General features: G+C 42.0%; 1 pseudogene; it reads left to right on the forward strand.

Moving 5' to 3' along the window:
- The first annotated feature begins 14662 nt into the window (after nt 1-14662).
- LOC127194277 (60S ribosomal protein L21-like) lies at nt 14663-15139 on the forward strand (annotated as a pseudogene).
- Nucleotides 15140-22533: the final 7394 nt, after the last annotated feature.

A 22533-nucleotide genomic window follows, 5' to 3' on the forward strand; every position in this document is an offset into this window, starting at 1 on the left:
AGAAAGGCAGAGACACAGCTGGCAGCTGGGACTACTCCAATGTAGGAATCACATGTCTATGGTCCAATTGGACCTCAATACTCTTCCCAATTAGGAGCTACTGGCGGATGTAAATGAAGACCCAGCAACAAGCACGATGGGCCTCTACCTCATATCTGTTAATTCCTAAGGAGGGTGACAGGCAGTCGAGACAACCCCTACCCTTTCCATCCTGTCTCTCATACCAAATGACAGCCTTCTCAAGCAGGTAACACAGCTGAAGTTGTCTCCAAATGCAAAGGCCTCCCAAGCTTACTGTGTTTACTGTTTCACAGAGCATCGGATTATCTAAAGATGGCGCTCATTTGGTCTAATATAATTACCCATATGCTTGTTTACTCTGCCATTATGCTAGAACACAGCTAAAGAGCCTCCCCAGATACCAGCACCATATTCTTGATCTCCCCAGACTCTGGGGAGCAAAATAAACATCTACTGTTTACAAACAATCCAATCTGTGTCATTCTGCCATAGTATCAGAAAATAGACTAAGATAGAAACACTGGTGAATCATGTAGAGATCTATATACAAGCTCAGTTCATTTTGAAACCAATGAGGAAGACAAGATTGATATAAAAATTTGACCCTAACAATGCAGCACTGCTCCTAGGAATAAAAGCATCCCTAACACAACTTGGGGTCACAGTAAACTGCCAGGATTCTCATCCCATGGGGAAGATCAGTCTTCCCAGAGGTGCCTTGGAGTCTTGCTCACCATCCCGTTTGCTATGATTCATGCTCTTTACAACCCTGCCATAGTCCTAGACTTTTACTACTGTTGTGTTATAAACTAATTAAACAGCATTCTAGCTTAATGCATTGTCTTACAAGTTTATCTAGATAAATATGTCCATGAAATGTATAAGCCTTTACAATTAGACTCTGACTCCTCTGACATCACACACACAGCCTCCTAAGAGTAGTCAACTCAGCTTCCTTGTAATCTCATATTTTGCCAATTGTCTATGAACATTTTAATGTTCCAGTTAAAAATCTATGCTTCTTCAAGTAGCATTAAAGGTCTTTGTATCTCTGGCCCAGCCCAGCTCTTCAGCCCCAGGCATCATCTTTATTGCTCACTACTTGTCCACAATTCTCAACTAGCTTGTTGCTTACCTGCCCATATGATGAATGCACATGAAGGCACACACAGAAACACTTTTAAAGGTGCGCCCCTGTGTTAAGGCTTTACAATGTCTCTGACCCTCAAACCCCCTATACTTAGGTCTGAGTAATGCTTTTCTTTGTGGTACCCAGCTCCGCTCCTCCAGACAACTGATTCTCCTCTTGGGTCCCACTGCTTGTCTCTGCTCTACAGTTACTTTATTTAACACTTGGTTTGTCTGCTTTCCTAGACTGTGAGACCAGAAACAAGACATTCTATAACTTGACTTTTAGACCCTGGAACTACAACCTGTTGTGTATGTGCCTTGTGGATTTTATAAACTATTAGGACGAGATGTATCTAAGAATCAGTCTCCCATGGAGCAGCAGTATGAAGGGAGGTGTGAACAAGGAGGGAGCCTATCAACTAGCCATAGAAATTATTAAAAGGAAAGAAATTGTGAAGTTGAGCCTCAAGGAGACGGAATCTCAGGGAAGTCATTTAGGATATCTGTTGGAAGCATCCATTCATTTGTTAAACAACTCCAGAAACTGCCTGTGAAAACTGACAATGTGTCTAAAGTGAGCAAAGACAGTATATCCAATGTATAATATAGGTTCAAAACTCAAAACAAAACAAAACAAAAGACCTACTCTACTCTACAGGGAGGGCACAGACTGGAGGAACCCATGGGCTACTGTGGCTTTTGTACTGTGAGAATCTCATTTTATAGCCCCATCTTTCTAAGTGATATCCTGAACTAGGGAATAATCTAGCTAATAAATCCACTTCAATTACTGTCCATTAGAAGAGGAAAACACTAAACTCAAGCAGATCTCATGGGAATTACAATCAGTGTTTCAGGTAAGGACTAGCTTAATGCTTCCACCGGCAAGGGCACCCTGCATTCTTCCTTACCTGCAATCTCCTATGGAAAGAACACTTCACAGTCAAATGACAGGTTGCTCACAATGCTTGCAAAGGGAGAAGCTAGAATCTTACAATGTTGCATCACAAATTTGGACTCCCCAGCTTTTCTGATCAGTTTTTCCTCAGTCTTTCCTTTTATTTAACTTCTCTCACCTGTTGTGCTGCTCATACGAGCTTCTTGCATTCCCAAATAGAAAGCAGACAACAGCTAACTTTGGGAAGACTAGAGTGTGTGTGTGTGTGTGTGTGTGTGTGTGTGTGTGTGTGTGTGTGTGTATGCTCTAAGACTATAGGCTAACCTTGGCTGTCATTCCTTAGAAGCCATCCACCTTAAACGTTGTTATTTTGTTTTGTTTTTGGATGATCTCTCACTGGGACCTAGCGTCACCAGTTTAGCTAGGCTGGCTGGCCAGTGCCCCAGAGACCCATCTATCTCTGCTTCCCCGGCCCTGGAATTACAAACATGTCCACTACACCCAGATGCTTTTTATAGATTCTTATGCTACAAAACAAACTTTACCAACTGAGCCACCTCCATAGCCTTGGGCTCATTATAAAGAGTCCATCTGGCTCAGCCCTGATCAGCACTCACCCAGGCCTGCCTGCTGCAACCATGGGTGCTCAGGCTACATAGTCATGGCTACTACCCAAGCCACTTGGACAGGTCAGGTCTCAGAGAAAGCAGCTGGTTCAAGGGTTAAGTAAATGGTCCAAAATGTATCTATTTCAGTAATTTTCCCTAAAGCATTCCGGAAAAAGTGCACTAATGATTTACGCTAATGCCCATTATAAGATGGAGAGATTTATTTTTGTGCTTGTGAGCATTTAAGAATCTTAACTACCCTGTGTCAGCACAGAGGACAGTGAGTCAGGGCCCCTCTTGACTGTCTTCTGTACAGTCCCTATGACTGCCCCATTCAATAGAAAAACAATTAACAGCAATGACTCTTCTCTTTTGCCTCATGGAAAATCCATCATGAAGCTACTAACCCAGTGAGCCTTCAATGACCATACTGGAAGAAAGGAATGAGTGAGGGGGGTATTCCAATATTCTAGGGAGGGTTGAAGGAGTTAACACATTCTTTACATTTAGTCTTTCCTTTCTCCCTCCTCCCTCAGTAGCATAACCTCCCAGGCCCACACCAACTGCTATCTGAATTCCAAAGCTTCAGAGGCAATCCATTAATTAAACTCATTCCCTTAGGGGTAATGGAAGCAGCAATAGTGGATTAAAGACTGATGGGATAAAATGATAATATCCCAGCCATAAATGGCTCCCAAGAGAAGCTACGGTATACCCAACCTTCAAAGATGCTGATTTTTAGAATTATTCCTATAGCTCATGTGCCCCCAGACAAGGTGTAATTAGGAAGCATGTGAGGGATAAAGACACAGCAAGGCAGAAAGGAAAGAAGGAAGGAAGGAAGGAAGGGAGAAACAATACTGTGAGCAGGAATGAGATGCTGTACTTAGGGGAAGAAAATCTACTCTACAGAAACAGAAACTTTTCTTCCCAGGACAAGGGATCCTCCCATTCACAAGTCAGATAAATCCTAAGGCCTTGAACAGCTGATGGAGGAGTTGTACCCCATGGAGTACCCCCTGGGCCCTCCCTGCAACAGCACTGTGGTCCTTACAGAACAGGCCATGTCTTGCTTGTCTTGTCCCAGGGCTTGTGTTTTGGGGTTTTGCTTTGGGGAAGCTTTGATTTCTCCCACAGTGTCAAGCTGATGGAGAATCTGAATAGTGTGATCTGCTCAGCAGTGGGTATTCCACATGTGTGTGCAGAAAGAGAGAGAAGGGTTAGGAAAGAGATGGAGGAAGCAAGAGGGAGGGAGGGAAATGAGAAGGGAAGTGCAGGCCTTACTATGTTGTATGAGGCTCTAGCCATCTAGTTTGATTGCTTTTGACTGGCATTTTAATGCATTGTTAATGTAACTAAAGGCCTGATGCGTTTCTCCTTTTACCTATTTTCCCAACCAACCCCAGAGCTAATAACTTGCTAAGTTGAATTTAGTTAATTTTCAATTTTATATAAACATCCTGAAATCCCACGCTACTGATGGTTTCTTATGGAGCCGTACCCCTGGAGCACCTTCTACCTACTGTACTTAGCCAAAGCCACATAGGCTTGCAGCCTTACAAGCCCTCTCTGTTTCCCCATTGGCTTCCCCTCTCCAGCTTCAAAGCCCTCTGTCTCCAGGAGACAGTGGCTTCCCCTCTCTGCACCAGTGACCTGGGCACTCTTCTGCCTGTACCTGTGGTCTAATACCTCTTTAAGACCTTCCCCAGACATGCTATCTCCTGCTGTTTGGAAACACATCTGGAGGTGGGGAGGGCAACTGGCTGGGGGATAGAGGAGGAGGAGGGGAGGGGATAAGGGAGGGGACAGGAGGGGAAGGAAGAGGAGGACATGGAGAGAGGACTGGGAAATAGTTGGGGAAGCATCTCTGAGACCAGGAAGGCTCCCAGGAGTCTATGGGTTCATGGGAGTGACTCTAGCGGAGACTCTTAACAGGGGCAGGTATGGAGACTGAAGTTTCCACTTCTTGTAGCCAGGTGGGATTTCCAGTGGAGGGAGAGGACACCAACCCACCCATAAAACCTTCAACCCAAACTTTGTTCTGCCTACAAGAAGTGTAGGAATAAAGATAGAGCAGATATTGAAGTAATGGCAAACCAATGACTAACCCAACTTGAGACCCAAGCCACAGTAGAGAACCAACCCCTGTCACTATTAATGACATTCCGCTATGCTTACAGACAGGAGCCTAGCATAATTATTTTTTGAAAGGCTTCATCCGGCAGCTGATAGAAATAGATGCAGAGACCCTCAGCCAAACAATAACTAGGGGAGTTTTGCATAAGAGTGGGAGGAAGCATTGAGGGAGCTAGAGGGGTCAAGGACACCACAAGAAGAGTCAACTAACTGGGACCATGCGGGCTCACAGAGACTGAGCCACCAACCAAAGAGCTAGACTCTCTGTACATATATAGCAAATATGCAGCTTGGTCATCATGTGAGTCCCCTAATAATGGGAGTAGGGGGAATCTGACTGTTCTCTGCCTTTGGATCACTGTCCCCTAGCTGGGCTGCCTTGCTGGCCTCAGTAGGAGAGAATGTGCTTAGTCCTGCTGTGACTTGAGGTACCAGGGTGGGTTGGTACCTCTTAGGGACCCTATTCTCTGAGAAAGAGAGAGGGATGGGGAAGGGGGACCTAAAGGGGTTACTGGAAGGAGAGGAGACAGGGAGCTGGTATCAGGCTATAAAGTGATTAAATAAATAAATAAAACCCACACCCTGTATTTGACTTCCTTAGGCAGATACTCAGGAAGCTCTTCCTCCCCTTGTGAGTCAGTGAGTTGTGTTTCACCACATTACTCGTCTCAGTTTTGATATTAATGAACAAAGCCCAAACAAAATCCCAAGATTACACAAGTATTTTCAGTGTATGTTGCCTTTACCAGAATAAGATATGTTTAGTGAGAGAAGAACTATGAAGAGAGTGGCTTACCAGCAGGCCAGTAGAACTAACCCTCTGCTTGATACTCCACACCTTTAACACAGAACAAATGGCCTAGAAGCCTCCACTCAAGGAAAGAGCCACCTGCAGATTTGACCTCTTGGGGTGTGGGAACTTTTTCATCTTTATTGTCCCAATTCCCGCACATAGATATTCACTAATTAATTAAACATCACTCATTATTGAAAGATTCAATTATTTTTATTACCTCATACCAAAGCTTTCCCTAAAACTTTGGGTCATTAAATAATAATGGTTGCCATTTTTTTCACAGTGCCTCTGTTAGGACACACTTTACCTAATGTAATCCTTGTAAGAACCCTTAGAGGCAAAGATTGGAGTGATGAATAAAAATGATTAAGTAATTTGCCCAAGTTCAAAATGCTGGTAAATGATGGAACTAGTTTTCAAATCCAGATCTTTTTGATTTTAGATAAAAGTTAAAATAAGTTTTAAAAGAATGATCTTCACTGGTTAACTCGCAATTAATCAGAACATCCATTTAAACACAACTCCCCAGGCTCCAAAACTGTGACCTCAAGTAAACCAACAAGCTTCACACAGCTGCAAATGTGGCACACAGGGACTGGCCTCTCCCCCCTGAGGTCAAAGTTGACCTGCCCACTTTCTCCTCACAGCAAGAAAATGTGTATTTTTCATCTGGCCCTAGGGATAAAATGACAGCTCATTCACGGTATCCATACATCCGTGCGTGTGCACACTCGCACTCACGCGCGCACACACACACACACACACACACACACACACACACACACTCACACTGTTGCCTACAAATAAATTCCTTTGCAAAAGTGGTCCTTCTCCAGTACAGGTGGTTTAGTGGAAGCTGGAAAGGACAGTCACAAACAGCATTCTGACCCTAGCACTGAGCATCTAGTGCAGAGCTGCTGGCTGTTGCCTCCTATCGCTTTTAACATCTGAAAGGCAAAGCTGTAATTAGAGCCCACGCAGACAATCCTAGCACAGCAAACTCTGTCAGCCTGCCTTTCTCCATGTGCCCCTTAGGTCTCTACCATTCTAGATCAGCCTCTACCCTAATTTATCCCTGTCAACAGCAATAACTCATTAACCAACTCTAACCAAGTTTGATTGGATTAAACACATGTTGGCAGCAGTGGATAGGCAGACTCAGTGTTAATTCATTGACAGAAATTTAAGGTTTGACCCTACTCCCAAAGAAATGGACATGTTGTCAGGCATGAGAAGTGGCAGAGAAGTGGTTTGCTTTTAAGGGGCAGCAGTTTCCAGTATCTGCTGAGGTTAAGGACTCATTCTGAAGGCAGCAATCACAGAAATATGGGGACCCAGTTACCCCCAAGCCTCCATCAGAACCCTTTCAAATGCATTAAAGGTACCTTAGTTCGCTTCACCCTGATGTCCTCTATGCCATAAAGTATACTACCCACCTGGGCCAAAGATACTCAAATTTTCATACATTATAATTTCATGGCATGATGCACTTCTTGCTAAAGTCTGATCCTAATTATCCCTCAGAGCTCATATCTGGTGGCTTCTTTCTCCATGCTCCCACCATGGTGTCCTACCTCACCACAAAACAAAGGCAACAGAGTGACCATGGGCTGAAGCCAGAGCCTAAGTAAGCTTTTCCTCCTGTGAGCTATTTGTCCTGGTGATGGAAACTAATACACTATTATCTTAGAAACACGGAACCAACAGTAAAACATAATAAAATTAATTTCACTTATTAAAAAGCCCTTTCACCAATAATGTGCATATTTTAATTTGCATAAGAAAAATAAACTGAATCTTAAACCACAAATAAAAATCTCTTTTTGCCCTTAAGTATAACGCATATTCGGAGCCACATTTTACTGGCACATCTTAAAATTAATTCAATTTAAAAGTGCTCATTGTTGATAAATAGACAAAAAAAAAAATCAATGCCAGAAACGTCATCATTAGACTAATAGCGGTAACATTAAAAGTCTTGTCGCCGAGGTAGAGGCCATGAACAAGCTCTCTGCAGTAGAACCACGTCTGTCCTCTACAATTAATACAACAGAGACCCATAAAAAATTAATCAGGACAAGAGTCAATAACTTCTCAAGTGCTAATAAGCACTGCCTTGTTCTGTGATGTGTTGGGCAGTTTATCATGGTTAGCCACATGGAGATTTATGGAAAATCCATAGTTAGAACCAAAGGATGAGGTAATGCACACTTAGTAAATGAAGCCCAGTTACATCTGTGCCTAATACTATGAGTCCAGAGCTACAGGATTCATCTTTGATTTCACTACACACACACACACACACACACACACACACACACACACACACACACTCTTTAAGAATGGAAAGAGTCGGCCACGTAAGCAACATTATTAGGGAGATAACTGAGAAACACGCAGTGATGCTCAGAGGAGCATCTGCTTGCTTGGTAGTAGAAGGTAGAAATACACCCTTTAAAAATCAACTATTTTCTGCCTTAATTTACACAAAGATTAACTTTTCCTAGAATATTTTTTAATTTACATAAAATACCTTTAGGATCATTTAGATCTTTATTCTCAATCAAGCTGATGGATCTTCAGGTCATCTGAGTAGATAAGTTAATGGGTAATTAATAGTTCATAAATTGTAAGGTCTGACCATTAGGTTATCTCACTGAGTTTCATAGTGTACCATGTTATTAATTAAAAGCATCAAGTTATATGTTTGGTAAATTAATCTTTGAAGCAATATTATAATCACAAAAATATGCCTAATCAAATAGATGGGACCCAATAAATGTTGCCATAAATCTGGAAACATAAAATAAGTATAAGTAATTACAAACAAGTAAATTCTGTTGGACAGTCTTTTTTTTTTTTTTTTTTTTTTTTTTTTTGAGTGTCAAAGATTAGAAAGACTGGATAATATAAATAAGATAACTCACTGGTCGGGGTTTAAAATGGCAATAGGTGAAAAATATGAAACAGTCCAAACTTTCTTGATTTAAAAAAAGGCTGCTATAATAACAAACTGGCAAATCATACTTTTTGTGCAAATATGATAGATTATTGATGATAAGGGAGAATTGGAGTTAGGGGGGAGTTAATCAAATAGGTCTGGCAACTGCAATTTATAATGGTGACTGCCTATAAGACATGCTGGTGCAATAGTAGCACGAATATTGTGGAATTAACCAACAACTCTCTGATTAGAGCTGGAACCCATGCCTGGTACTTAGGCTGTGGGCCTATGGGAAAACCAAACACTATTGTTTCACTAAGGGAACACAACAACATAATGACTCTGACAACATTCTGCTATACCCATAAACTCAGCCATCATCGGAAACTGATGCGAACTACCACAGAGACCCACAACTGGATAATGTACAGTCAGAGCATTTGGAACTCTCAGCCCTAAATGGGATATCTCTATGAAACCCTTCCCCTCAGGGCTCAGGCATCTATGGAGAAGAGGAGATGGAAAGATTGTAAGGGCCAGAAGTGATGGAGGACTCCAAGGAAACAGTGTTTTCCAGCCAGGACAGGACTGACGCACATATGAACTCACAAGGCTGTGGCAGTGTGCACAGGGGCTACACAGATTCGAGCCAGATAGAGTCCCAGCACTGAGATGGGGAAGTGAACACAGGCTCCCACTTCTAAAACAAGAAGCTATCAGCAAATAACACCTGTTTACAAAGGGAAACTTAGTTTTCTCCAACGGGTTCTCACTGAGTATATTAACCATACCTCAGGGTAGTCCCCATGCCCAGCAGTAGATGACCAACACAAAACAAATTCAATAATATTTTTTCAGACTTTCTGTTCCATATTGTTTTGATTGGGCATATTTGTCTTATTGATCTTTTGTTTATATATTATCATTTCCAATTTTGTATTTTCGTGGGTTATGTTTGTGTGTGTACTTCTTGTGGAGGTTTTTTTTAGTTTTACTTTTGTTGTTTGGTTTGTTTGTTTGCCTGTTTTCTTTCTAAAGAGAGAAAGAGAGATAAAGGGTGTGGAGTTGGGTGGGTCAGGAGATGGGAGAAATCTGAGAGAAGTTAAGGAAAGGAAATATCAGAATATACTGTATGAAAATTTTTTCAATAAAAGAGAAAAATGATAGATGATAGATAGATAGATAGATAGATAGATAGATAGATAGATAGATAGGCAGACAGACAGATAGTCTGGTAAATAATGAGATAGATAAGCATTGTTTAACATGGGAAACTAACATGCTTAATTTTACAGACTTCTATACCCATACGTTCATACCCAGTCTGTTCTGTGTCACATGCTAAGTTGTCTTGCAGGTTCTTTTGAAGTGTCCCTCAGACGTCCATTTAGTTTGACAGCTTGACTTGATCATGCCAATGATGCCAAGCCTCTTTCTACCCATGTTCCATTTTGAAACAAGCCTGGGAAGAAATCTCAGAAGCCAATGGTGTAAACATAAGGCTAAAGGACAAAAGTTCAGGTTATGAAAAGCTGGTGAGACCCAGGTGGAATGTCCTCTTTCCCAGCCAGGCAAACTTTGCCTTAAAGAATAGGAAGACTAGACCACAGTAGCTCAGATGACAGAGCATCTGTCTGCACAGTAAATCTAACAGGTCTACATGGTAGCCCTGTTGATCTCCCCTGCCTGTGAGCATGCTCAACTTGTGGCCATTCTTGCTGTGGCTCTGATGGTAGTGTCCATGTGTCTTTTCACATTCTAAGGAAGGATGTTTTACCTGGTTTGCTTTACAGTTGGAAAGACTTCCTTCTGCTTCTCCCTTGGCAGAGCACAATCCCACTCCATTCCTGAATCTCTCAGTGTAAAGGCCTCTGGAATTGCTTTCAGGGCAGTAAAACCTGTTCCCAAGAGCTGGTCCTCAGTAAAGGAGGACACAAACACCTGAGCTATACAAAGTGCTAAAAGCAGGGCCCTGTGATGTAGAAGGTGGCATTAATAGCTGTGTATTAATGAGGTCATCCATGATTCTTTATCATTGTACCTATGGATTGGAGCACTCATTTGCATGTAGTTAGTTCCCTACTCGCCCAGCAAGATCTGCCTCAACAATTTAATTACCTCAGAAACTGTAACTAATTATTAAAGTATAGTTCAAGGTCACAGCTTGTAATCACAGGATAATTATCTTGACTGTATAAATCACATCAGTTTGATGAAATATAAAAGTTACATTGCAAATAAACATCTAATTACATGGCAGGGTGGATGTAATTATTATTAAGTAATCTATCAGAATATGAAATTGCTCCTGGATGTGGTTGTAATGATCAGCCTTGTTATTGCCAGAGATTTTACCTAGCCACTTGTGTATTATAAAAGAAAAAAATTTTAAATATGATGTTTTAATAAAGGAAGGTTTTTAGAGGGTTTGTTTGATTTTGAGTTTTCTATTTATCAAAAAGGATCAAAAATCTTTTTATCAAATCTCAAATGAAAGAACTTCAGAAACCTAAGAGGAAAAGATGTGGAAGAAATTAAGAAACAACAGATACAGAAGCCTCCCAATTTGCACACAAAATGTTTACATTTCTACCTTAAGGAAGAACAGATGGTCCCAAGATCATAGTTTTTATCCAAACAGGGAGCTGGAGAGACAGCTGATATTACAGCACTGGCTGTTCTTGCAAAGGACCTGGTTTTCGTTCCCAGCATCCATAAGGCAGTTCATAACCACCATAACTCCAGTTCTTGTGGATCCAATATCCTCTTCTGACTTCCACATGCACCAGACACATGTGTAATTTACATCTATACATGCTAAACACACTCACTCACACACACTAAAATAAATCTAATACAATTGTTTTAGGGCTGTGTGTGGTAGCACATACCTTTAACCCCAACACTGGGGAGGCAGATCCCTGAGTCCTCCATCAACCTGTTCTATACAGCAAGTTCTAGGTCAGCCAAAGCTGTATAGCAAGACCTTGTCTCAAAACACAGTAACAATAATAATGTAATAAAATTTAATTTTAAAAATTACTTACAAAAACTTGGAGGTCACAGCCGGGCGTGGTGGTGCACGCCTTTAATCCCAGCACTCGGGAGGCAGAGGCAGGCAGATCGCTGTGAGTTCAAAGCCAGCCTGGTCTACAAAGTGAGTCCAGGATGGCCAAGGCTACACAGAGAAACCCTGTCTCGAAAAACCAAAAAAAAAAAAAAAAAAAAAAAAACTTGGAGGTCATCATTTCTATGTTTTACAAGGAAGCAATCACATGTCCTTTTCCTCACTGGCTTCTTCTTCCGTAAAGTGAGATAAGACATGTTATAAAATTAACACCGAAACAGCTGCTGGCACTCATGCTCATTAGCAAATACAAAAGAAATGAAGGCCAATAGACGCATGTAGAGTGGCTGCCTCTCTGTGTACCATTTGGTTTTACATCATTTTCCCAATTACCTTTGTTCTTATTTCTCTAATTCTATGTACTAACTTTCATTCATTTTGGACTCCTGTGAGTTTGTCTATTTGCCATACATCTAAGAGCATTCCTTACTGTCTCTTCTGTTACTCCAAAAACACTATAACCTCTATAAAACGCTCAATTTTAGATCAACCAATGTTGAGAAAACAGGAATAAAGTACTGTTTTTTCAGAAGGAAGGAAGGAAGGAGAGAGAAGAGATTGGGAAATTAAGACAAACAGGCAAGCAGACAAAGCAGGTGAGGTGAGACCACAGGAGGGAGCTAAGACAGTGGCATCCACTTCCTATCCCTCCAGGCCAGGCCAGCACAACTGAGGGAAACTCCTCCCATACCTATGAGAGAAGACCTGTGGTAAAACTAGAAGATGCCACCGAACCATGAGACTAGAAAGAAAATAGTTAACTACTTAATTGACCAGCCAAGACTGGAGTTCTTCAGCAACATCTACAAGGTTGGAGAGTGGTAACACCAGCCAGTGTTGGCAGTGGCAGGCAGAGGGGCCAGCTAATATGGACAGAGGGTAATCTCAGCTACAAAGTAACACATAAACAGCATGCAATTATGTCAATGGTGGTTCCACGGATCAAGCACAGAATGCCTTCACACAGTGCCTGGACCCCGAAAATGCTTAGAGAATTGACCACACTCTGTCCAGTGTCTGCTGTAAGCCCTACAAAAACCCTTAGCAGCTCAGCAGGATTTCTCTCTCTTGGAACCCCACCCCACTCTCATTCTTGGAAATGTCTCTCGCTTTTCCTTAATATAACCTGCTTCTGTTTGCTGACTCCTGTATGTGTGCACATCCTTTAACCATCATCAGTGTGAGACAAACCCAATGGCCCACTGCTTCCAGTAGATATTTGTTACTGTTGAGTGTCCAGTGTTTTAGTCCCTGGGTCAAGGTAAGAAAGACCCTTCTATTCTCAAAACTTTTCATCTCTTTCCTCCAGTTTCTCTTCCTCCTCCAGGGAATTCAACCAGAGTTAAGGGAGAGACCAACCTCCACCTAGCAGCTGGCAGAAGCACTGAGTTATCTCAGTGCGGAGAGGCCCAGGGGCTACACTTATGCAAGCTGTTCGTGCCCACTGTTATGGGGCATTTTATGTCAATTCCATATATATATATATCAAGTTCAGCCCCCTAAAGACACTGCTTTGTGACCTTAGGCACACTAAAAGTTATTATTTAAACAAAAAGTTTACATCAATATAAGCAAAGCTAATATGAACTCATATAAAGCAGCATCCCCCTCCCCTACTCCTCAGAAAAGGGGAGCCCCCTACACCAACCCACCCCAGTACATCAAGTCACAACAGGACTGAGTGCATCCTTTTCTACTGAGGCTTGGCAAGGCAGCCCCACCAGGAGGTCATGATTGAAAAGCAGGCAACAGAGTCCATGTCAGAAACAACCTCTGCTCCCCTTACTAGGGGACCCACATGAAGACCAAACTGCTCATTGGCTACATGTGTGTAGGAGGCCTAGGATGAGTCAATGGATTGCATGGTCCTTGGTTGGTGTTTCAGTGTTTGTAAGACCCCCTGGGCCTACGTTATTTGACTCCATTGGTCTTCTTGTGGAATTCTTGTCCTCTCTGGGTCCTTCTATCTTCCCCCTTCCTACTCTTCTACAAGGCTCCCTGTGCTCTGCTATGCCTAATGTTTGGCTGTGAGTCTCAGCATCTATTTCAATCTGCTGCTGGGTGGAGCCTCTCAGAGGACAGCTATGCTAGGTTCCCATCTGAAAAGATAGCAGCGTATCCTTAATAGTGTCAGGGATCAGCTCTCTCCCATGGGGTGGGTGTCAGGTAGGACCAGGCATTGGTTGGACATTCCCTCAATCTCTGATCTATCTTTATCCCTGCACATCTTGTAGGCAGGGTAAATTTTGGGTTGAAGTTTTTGTGGATGGGTTGGTGTTCCTCTCCCTCAACTAGAAGTCCTGTCTGGCAAGGAGGTGGTCTCTTCAGTCTCTATGACCCCCACTACTAAGAGTCTCAGCTAGAGTCACACCCATATGCTCCCAGGAACCTACCCTGTCATAGGTCTCCAGCTTCTCCCAGAGATGTCCTTACCCTCGGTTCCTCTTCTATCTCCAAGCCCTCTAGTCTTCAACCCTGCTCTCCCTACATGGCACATGCAGAGAGGTTGAACATCTCTTTAAGTGCTTCTTGGTCATTTGATATTCCTGTTTAGATACATTGAGAATTCTCTGTTCACATCTGTATCCCATTTTTTAATAGTATTATATGGTCTGTTCATGTCTATTTTCTTGAAATCTTTATGTATTTTAGAAATTAGTCCTCTATCAGACATGAAGTTGGTGAAAATCTTTTCTCATTTTGTAAGCTGTTTTTTTGTCCTGTTGACAGTGTCCATATTGGGAACCAATCTACCTCAAGACTCAGCTATACAACTCCTGGGCATATAACCAAAGGATGCTTCATCCTACCACAAGGACACTTGCTCAACTACATTCTTAGCAGCTTTATTCATAATAGCCAAAAACTGAAAACAGCCTACATGTCCCTCAAGCAAAGAAAATGTGGTACATTTACACAATGGAATATTACTCAGCTATTTTTTAAAAAAGTGAAATCATTCCTTTCGGCCGCAGCAGCCATCTTGCAGTAACTCGCCAAAATGACAAACACAAAGGGAAAGAGGAGGGGCACTTGCTATATGTTCACTAGGCCTTTTAGGAAGCATGAAGTCATTCCTTTGGCCACATACATATGAATCTACCAAAAGGGTGATACTGTAGACATCAAGGGAATGGGTACTGTTCAAAATGGAATGACCCATAAGTGTTATCAGGGCAAAACCAGAAGAGTCTACAACATCACCCAGCATGCTGTGGGCATCATTGTGATCAAGCAGGTTAAGAGAAAGATTCTCGCCAAGAGAATCAATGTGCCCATTGAGCACACCAGGCACTCTAAGAGAGGGGACAGCTTCCTGAAGTGCGTGTAAAAGAACGACCAGAAGAAGGAAGCCAAGGAGAAGGGCACCTGGGTTCAGTTGAAGTGCCAGCCTGCACCACCCAAAGCTCACTTTGTGAGGACTAATGGGAAGGAGCCTGAGCTGCTGGAGCCCATTTCGTACGAATTCATGGCCTAAAGTACAAAAGAAATAAAGGACCTGGACTATACGGTGTTTTTCTTAAAAAAGGGGGGGGGGGAGGATCTTGACATTTGCTGGCTAGAACTTGGAAAAGTTCTATCTAGGTCCATCTTTAAACACTTGTACTTGCATACACTATCAACACCCACATTTAGACCACAGGAAGCCTTTATCAGCCCTCTGAACATAACCCAAGGACGGCTTTGCCATCCCCATAAGTCTGATGCATTGGGGTTCTTGATATGGTCATGTTCATGTCAGTAACATATTCACTCAGGATTCCATCTGCTCTTTACACGTTCACTCAAGGCTTGCTCAGCTGCCTACACTCAATGAAAGGGAGTCTGGGGTACAGCTCAGCAACAGAATATATTGAGTCATATACTTGACACTGGCTTTAAACAAGTTGAAAACACTTTTCAAAGAATAGCTAGAGGAATCAGAGGTTCAAATATAAACACTATTACAGGCATGCAGTCATGAAGCCTAAATGTCTGATAAACACACAAACTACAACATAGAATAATTCCATGTAAGGAAAAAGGTAAGTCAAATGCAATTTGTTCATATTTAAAATTTTTATATTCTAGATTTAATATACTAGAAGGTCCTTAAGTAATGAAAAAAAAACCAGCTACTCATGTATACGACCATGATGATTGACTCAAATTTACCAAGCTTAACCACAGAGACCCAGAAGAGTCCAAAGTACACTGTGCCATACGGTACTAGCCCACAATAATGGGCAATTGTCCACACATTCCAGCTGGTCTGCCACTTCTGCAGCAAGTGCAGTGGTGTCAACTAAGGACAGCTGGATAACAGTAGGAAGAACCCCGGAAAAACAAGTTATGAACTCAAGATTGTTCACTAGTTGTGATTTGGCAAGTTACTGTCTCTACTATTTCCTCACTTTCCAAGACCAGAATGGCCTGCCTGCCTCCTTGTTTCACAGAGCTGGAATATGCATAAACTGTCATGGGCTTCTGTGGACAAGCTCCCTGGTCCTTGCTAGTCAAGCCTCCATGTGGACGTTCTCCCAGTTACTATTCCTACATGAAGCTGCCAAGTTGGTAATAAGAAGTCAGATTAGTAGGAGTACTACTCTCTTAACAAAGACGAAATGTCAGAAAGGGAAAAACTGGAGGGGGAAAGCTTTTACATTTCCAAATGGCATTAAGAGTAAACACTATGGTTTCAAACCCTCATATGCTAAGCCAATGTGTCAGCACTTCGTGACTGGGAACAGATAGTCCTGCTCCAGTGATGGTCTCTCCGCCCAGACAATTCATACATGCATCTCCAGGGAAGCAAAGGAGGGCATGTATGCGTTCTGGGCATTTGTATCCATCTCAGTGCACATCTGTTTTCCTTGTGCCTAATTTGACATGTATAGGGACAAAATAAGACAAGACAACTAGCTACCTCATACCTAGCTTCTCAGCAGGTTCAGGTGCCACAGTAGAGTATGGCAGAGACCACAGGTTCTAGATACAGTCCCCCAAAACCAGTGGCCAACTCAGATCCTACAGTCATCCAACCTTCTGATGCTTACCCACCTATACAGGTGGGCAGAATGATAGGACCTAATGATAGGACCTCCTTAAGGAAAGCAGATGATAAGACACTATGCAGTGCTAACCTAAAACCTTGTCTTCTTGAAAACGGCCTGGGTATAGTGTTACTTGCTATACATGTCTGACTCAGGAAAATATACATGTTTAGACATGGTGGCACCCAGGACACAACCAGGAGTATAACTAACAAGGTCATTAGTAACTTGATGGCCTAGCTGGCTTCAGCTATCAACTTGATACTGAGAGTCTTCTAAGAGAGTCTCAATTGAGGGACTACCCAAATCAAACTGGCCTATGGCCATATCTTGTTTTGTTTTGGTTTTTGGTTTTTCAAGACAGGGTTTCTCTGTGTAGTCCTGGCTGTCCCAGTACTCACAGTCATCTGACTGCCTCTGCCTCTAGAGGATTAAACCTGTGGGCCACCAAACCCAGCTGGCCATGTCTTGATTAATAATTGATGTGGGAGGTCAAAATCAAACCAGTTTGCCCCATTCCTCCATGGTTTCTGCTCCAAGGTCTTACCTTGAGTTCTTGCCTTAACTTCTTTCGGTGATAGCTTAGAAGTGTAGGCTTAAATAAGCCCTGTCTTCCCCATTTATAAATGGTCTCAACAGTAAATGAACCTCAACCCAACCAGTGTTCTGAGTCCCAAAAGTATCTGGCATCATGCTAAGCCTAGAGGGAAAAATGACTGGTGTCTTCAGATGATCGCAGGTTTCAGGAAGGGCACCTGCTTTGTTGAGAAATCCTTCAAGGTCCTGGGGGAGGTGAAGAATCTGAAGGAGAAAGAGAGTCCAATTGGGGATAACATATTTGAAGACACAGACAAAAGAAATATCAGAGATGGAGAAGGAAGTGGAAAGTTGTGATTTAGACAGGTGGGTTCCAGGAAGCTGAGGCAGGAAGAAATGAGTAAAGCAACATAAAAAGATTTTAAAGAATTAAAAGCACAGAACAGCAGAGCCAGCTGTCTTCATAAGGTCAGCATGCCTAAAGGACAGCAAAGAACCTTAGCCACTCCCAGTGAAGTGATGGCAATAAGAATGAAGGGATCAAAGGGAGGGAGTCGGGAGAGACGTTGTTACGTCACAGGTCTACCCTAGTGAGTGAGGGAACTAATTGAAAGTGGAAATCTAGAAAAACAAAGGCAAGGAGACTGGTTCCTGCATTTGTAAGCACAGGAAAACAGGAAAGAACACCATTCCTAGGAGGAAATAGCATTTGGCAACTGAACATATCTAAATATTCAAGCAGGGGTCAGGAGAGATGTCTTAGTGGTTAAAATTACTGGCTGCTTTTCCAGAGGACCCGGGTTCAATTCCTAGCAATCATATGGCAGCTCATAACTGTCTGTAACTCCAGTTCCAGGGGATCTGGCACCCTCACATAGACATACAAGCAGCAACACATGAATGTACATAAAAACAAATATTTTTTAAAAATAAATACTCAAGCACAGATAGCCAACACAGTGAAGTTGCTGTCCAGGGGCTCCATACAGGGATCTGGATGGATATAGAGACTCTACAGATGAGAGCAAGCCTCAGTCACAGAGGCAGAGAAGGTCACAGCCAGGCAGAACATACAGTAAAAAGGAAAGGGGCCTAGAGCAATTCCTAAGCAACAGGCATATAAAAACTAGACTCAATGATTCCATAGCTTAACCAGATGGTGGGCAATGAGAAGCCAGGAAAAAAAAAACAGGGAGTGCACACTTCCAAAAGACAAACACCTCAACTACTCAGCAATAGACAATTGTTGAAAAATAGGTAGCATGTCAAAAAATAAAGTCACAAGAGTTTTCATATTGTGATCCCTTTCTGTAAACCCCAAGCCAGAGTTTTGAGTGCTGTCAGCATGCCAAGCCTTCATTTTTTCCCCCCTGTTATCACATCTTGCTTTCAAAACAGCCCTAGGAAGCAGATTCAGTTTTTAACCATCATTTTACAGATAAAGGAAATAAGACCCAGAAACAATTATAGTGTCTAAGGTCTCAACTAATACATGGCAAGTGAGGAAGCAGGAAAGCCCCCTGGCAGGGAAAAATAAAATCCTGAGAACACACACGAAGCCTGAGGAGCTGCACCACAACTAGCAAGATGGAAGAAAAGATGAAAACATTTCCCTCCAGAATTCTAGCCTAAACTACATGTAAGCCCATTGCCTTTTATGAACACTGTCTGCAGTTTGTTTGTCTTTTTGTTGGTAGAAAGCATGAGATTCTGGTTCCAGAATGAGAAATCCTTTAAAAGAAAAAAGAAAGCATACACAAAACCCCAATATTCAGAAGCAGATAATGGATAAACATAGTAACACATCATTGTTTTTTAAAAATCTACTAAGATATATGTTCTGATGAATACTTTCAATCAGGAGTTCCTAGGTGTACCTGCAACCAAATTACTTTATTGGGTCTGGTGGTCTGGATGAAAATGGCTCCAATAGTTTCTGTGGTGGTTTGAGGAAAATAGCCCCAAAGACTCATAGGGAATGTGGTACTATTAGGAGGTATGGCCTTGTTGGACTAGGTGTGGCCTTATTGGAGGAAGTGATAACTGGGAACAGGCTTTTAGGTCTCAGATGCTCACCCAGTGTGGCTGTCACTTCCTGTTGCCTGCTGATCCAGATGTAGAAGTCTCAGCTTCCTCCTCAGCACCTTGTCTGTCTGGCTGCTGTCATGCTTCCCACCATGATGATAATGGACTAAGCCTCTGAAACTAAAAGCCAGTCCCAATTAAATGTTCTCCTTTATAAGAGTTGGTGTGGTCACGATGTCTCTTCACAGCAATAAAACCCTAAGACAGGTTCATATATTTGGATGTTTAGATCCCAACTGATGGACTGTTTAGGGAGGATTAGATGGTGCAGCCTTGCTGGAGAATGTGTGTCACTGAGCGTGGGCTTTGGGGTTTCAAAAGCCCATGCCAGTCCCAGTCTCTCTGTGCCTCTGTCTTGTGGATCTCAAATGTAAGCACTCTGCTACTCACTCCCCCAGTACTATGCCTGCCTACCTGCTGCCATGCCCCCTTCCAGGATGGTAATGGACTCACCCTCTGAAACTATAAGCAAGCCTTCAACTAAATGCTTTTATAAATTGCCTTGATCATGGTGTTTCTTCACAACAGAAAAGTAAGTTTCTTGCCCCTGCATTGGCTGCCTGGGAGCATTGGCCCTGAGGCAAGAGCATGGGAAAGCTGAACCTGCTCCTTTAATGGCTGTAGTGGGCAGGAGAGCTGGCCCCACCTCTTACCTGGGGCGGGGGGGGGGGGGGGGGGGCAGGATAGCTGTGGGGCATTAGGATCTCCATAACACAGGGCAATAGCAGGATGTCTGAGAGGAGTCACAGTGAGGACCCAGTATTGATCAGACAGCAGAAGACAGAGTTCTCGAACCAGACCAGTGACTCACTTCGATAAACATTTGCAAGTGAAGTTGTTTGGGGAAAAGGGTATACAGTGTGACACACCACAGCTTCCATAGTTATTTGTTTGTTTAGTTGTTGGATTTTTTGTTTGTTTGTTTTGGGGGAGGTTGCAAGGGAGAAGTGTACATATTGAGTGACTGGGAGATGAGTGGGATTGGGGTACATGACATGAAATTCACAAAGAATAAAATATTTAAAAAGTAACATGTGAGTTTGGGGGAGGGTTGGTTTTTATTTTTGTTTATTTTGTTTATTGGTTGTGGGGTTTGTTTGTTTTATTTTGGTTGTACATTACTCTACAGAATGGAAAAGAATGTGTTTTTCACCTCTCACCTTGCAGCTTTTTGAAGGAAGATGAGTAGTGAACTATAAAAATAAAAGTACCAGAGATTCATGCCAAAAATACGCAAGGGCACGATAAGATAAAAATGGACTTGTTTGTGGTTACTGGAGGGGTCTGAGGAGGTATCACTGGATCCACACAGAGTCTATGCTCCCAAGTCTGCCTTTCCTTTGACAGGGCAGCCAACAGAACAAATGTACATAATTCTATACTCATGTATATACATACACGTGATCCTTCACAGAATTTGATGTGAGTGGGACTCACAAGGCTAGTTTCAAAACACTGTAAGTTTAAATTTTTTAGAATTAATTATTGTGATGGTTATTCTTGGTTGTCAACTTGACTACATCTGAAATCAACTAAAATCCAAAAATGGAAAAATGGAGGTTATACCTGTTAGAGTTTTTTGCTTAATTTAAAGTAGGAAGATCTACTTCTAATCTGGATATAGAAGGTAGGATGAGACACCTTTAATCCAGATATTTTGAGTGGGAAACATCCGCCTCTAGTCTGGGCCACACCTTCTTCTGGAAGCCTATGTAAGAACATGTAGGAAGGAAGCTTTTGTTCTTTGCCTGCTTGCTCTTGCCTTGCTGGCAAGTCCATTGCTTCATTGTCAATACAGCCTACTTCTTCAGGATTCCAGTGTATACTGAAGAGCTGAAAAAAACAGCCTTGTAGACTGAGCAACTATTGGATTCTTGGATTTTCCATTCAGAGCAAGCCCATGTTATATTTGCTGGACTGGAGACTACAAGTCATTCTAATAAATTCCCTTTCTATATATCGAGGGAATACATTCTCTAAGTTTTATACTCTAGAAAGCCCTAATACAGTTACAGAGTTATAGGATTATAAGAAAGTAAATATGTGCTCCCTCCCCATGGTGGGAGCATGTTAAAATTTTTCCCAAAGAAACTATTCTGAAAGGACAAACAAATGACTTCATGTTTTTGTGGTTTCTAGTGTGCTAAGGTAAAGACTCTCGTACAATTTGACCACACTGCTTTTATCGCTAGTCACGCATACACTCTGAATCACAGTGACTGATGCTAGTCGGGTGTGCAGAGAATTACCTAAGGTACAATGCCCAATAGGACTGTAAGAGTGAACTTGGTTCTTCCAACAAGGCCAAGAGCATAAATCTGTGGCTGCGCCTCCTTTCTGAGGACAAATACAAGTGCTCTTACTCTGAGCATGTCTAAGTCCTCCCATTATGGGAGCTCTGCTAAATTGATGATCTACATGAGTGGCTCTCACCTTCCTAATGCTGGTACCTTTACTACAGTTCTTCATGTTGTGGTGGCCTCCAACCGTAAATTTACTTCATGGCTACTTCATAACTCTAATTTTGCTACTGTTATAAATCATACTGTAAATATCTGATATGCAGGTTATCTGATCTACAACCTCCAAAGGGGTCATGACTTATAGGTTGAGAATTGCTGTTCTACAGGTTAGCAGCACCTTTGCCAAGCATCAAAACAAAACTGATTGATTTCAAGATTTTCTTAATAATGTATTGTTTTGGTGCTGAGTAATTTATTAACAAAACTATTAATACCTGAAATGTTTTCATCAAGTTTTGCAAAAATAGCATAAATATTTAAAATGCCGTCTACACAGGCTTGCTGCCAGAAGAAAGCAAGTCCATTACATAGAACTTTATAGAATATTTATAAGACCCAATTTAACACAGATCTAGGCAGTCAGCCAAAGTACAAAAGAGTTGCTTCTTTTTATAATTTAAACTTTAATGAAATTCAACAAAACAAAAAGGAAGAAATTTGAAATAATGTTAAGTCTTCAAGAGCAGTCTTCTTGAGATTGTTCGGTATATCCAGAGGTGCAGTTTCCACTTTTTCCTTTTCCCAAAGAATTCCTGAAATGCCTTCAAAATATGCCAATCCAAAATTGCCGATCTTAGTGGGTTTCAGTTTTATCAGCCTTCTAAAGTAAGCAGAGGACTTTAGAAAAGAGTCATGGCCTTAAAGTAGTCCTTAGAAGTGAGGATAGAGAATACCAAATTGTTAGACAAATTATA

Source organism: Acomys russatus, chromosome 10, assembly GCF_903995435.1.
Source record: "Acomys russatus chromosome 10, mAcoRus1.1, whole genome shotgun sequence".
NCBI lineage: Eukaryota > Metazoa > Chordata > Mammalia > Rodentia > Muridae > Acomys > Acomys russatus.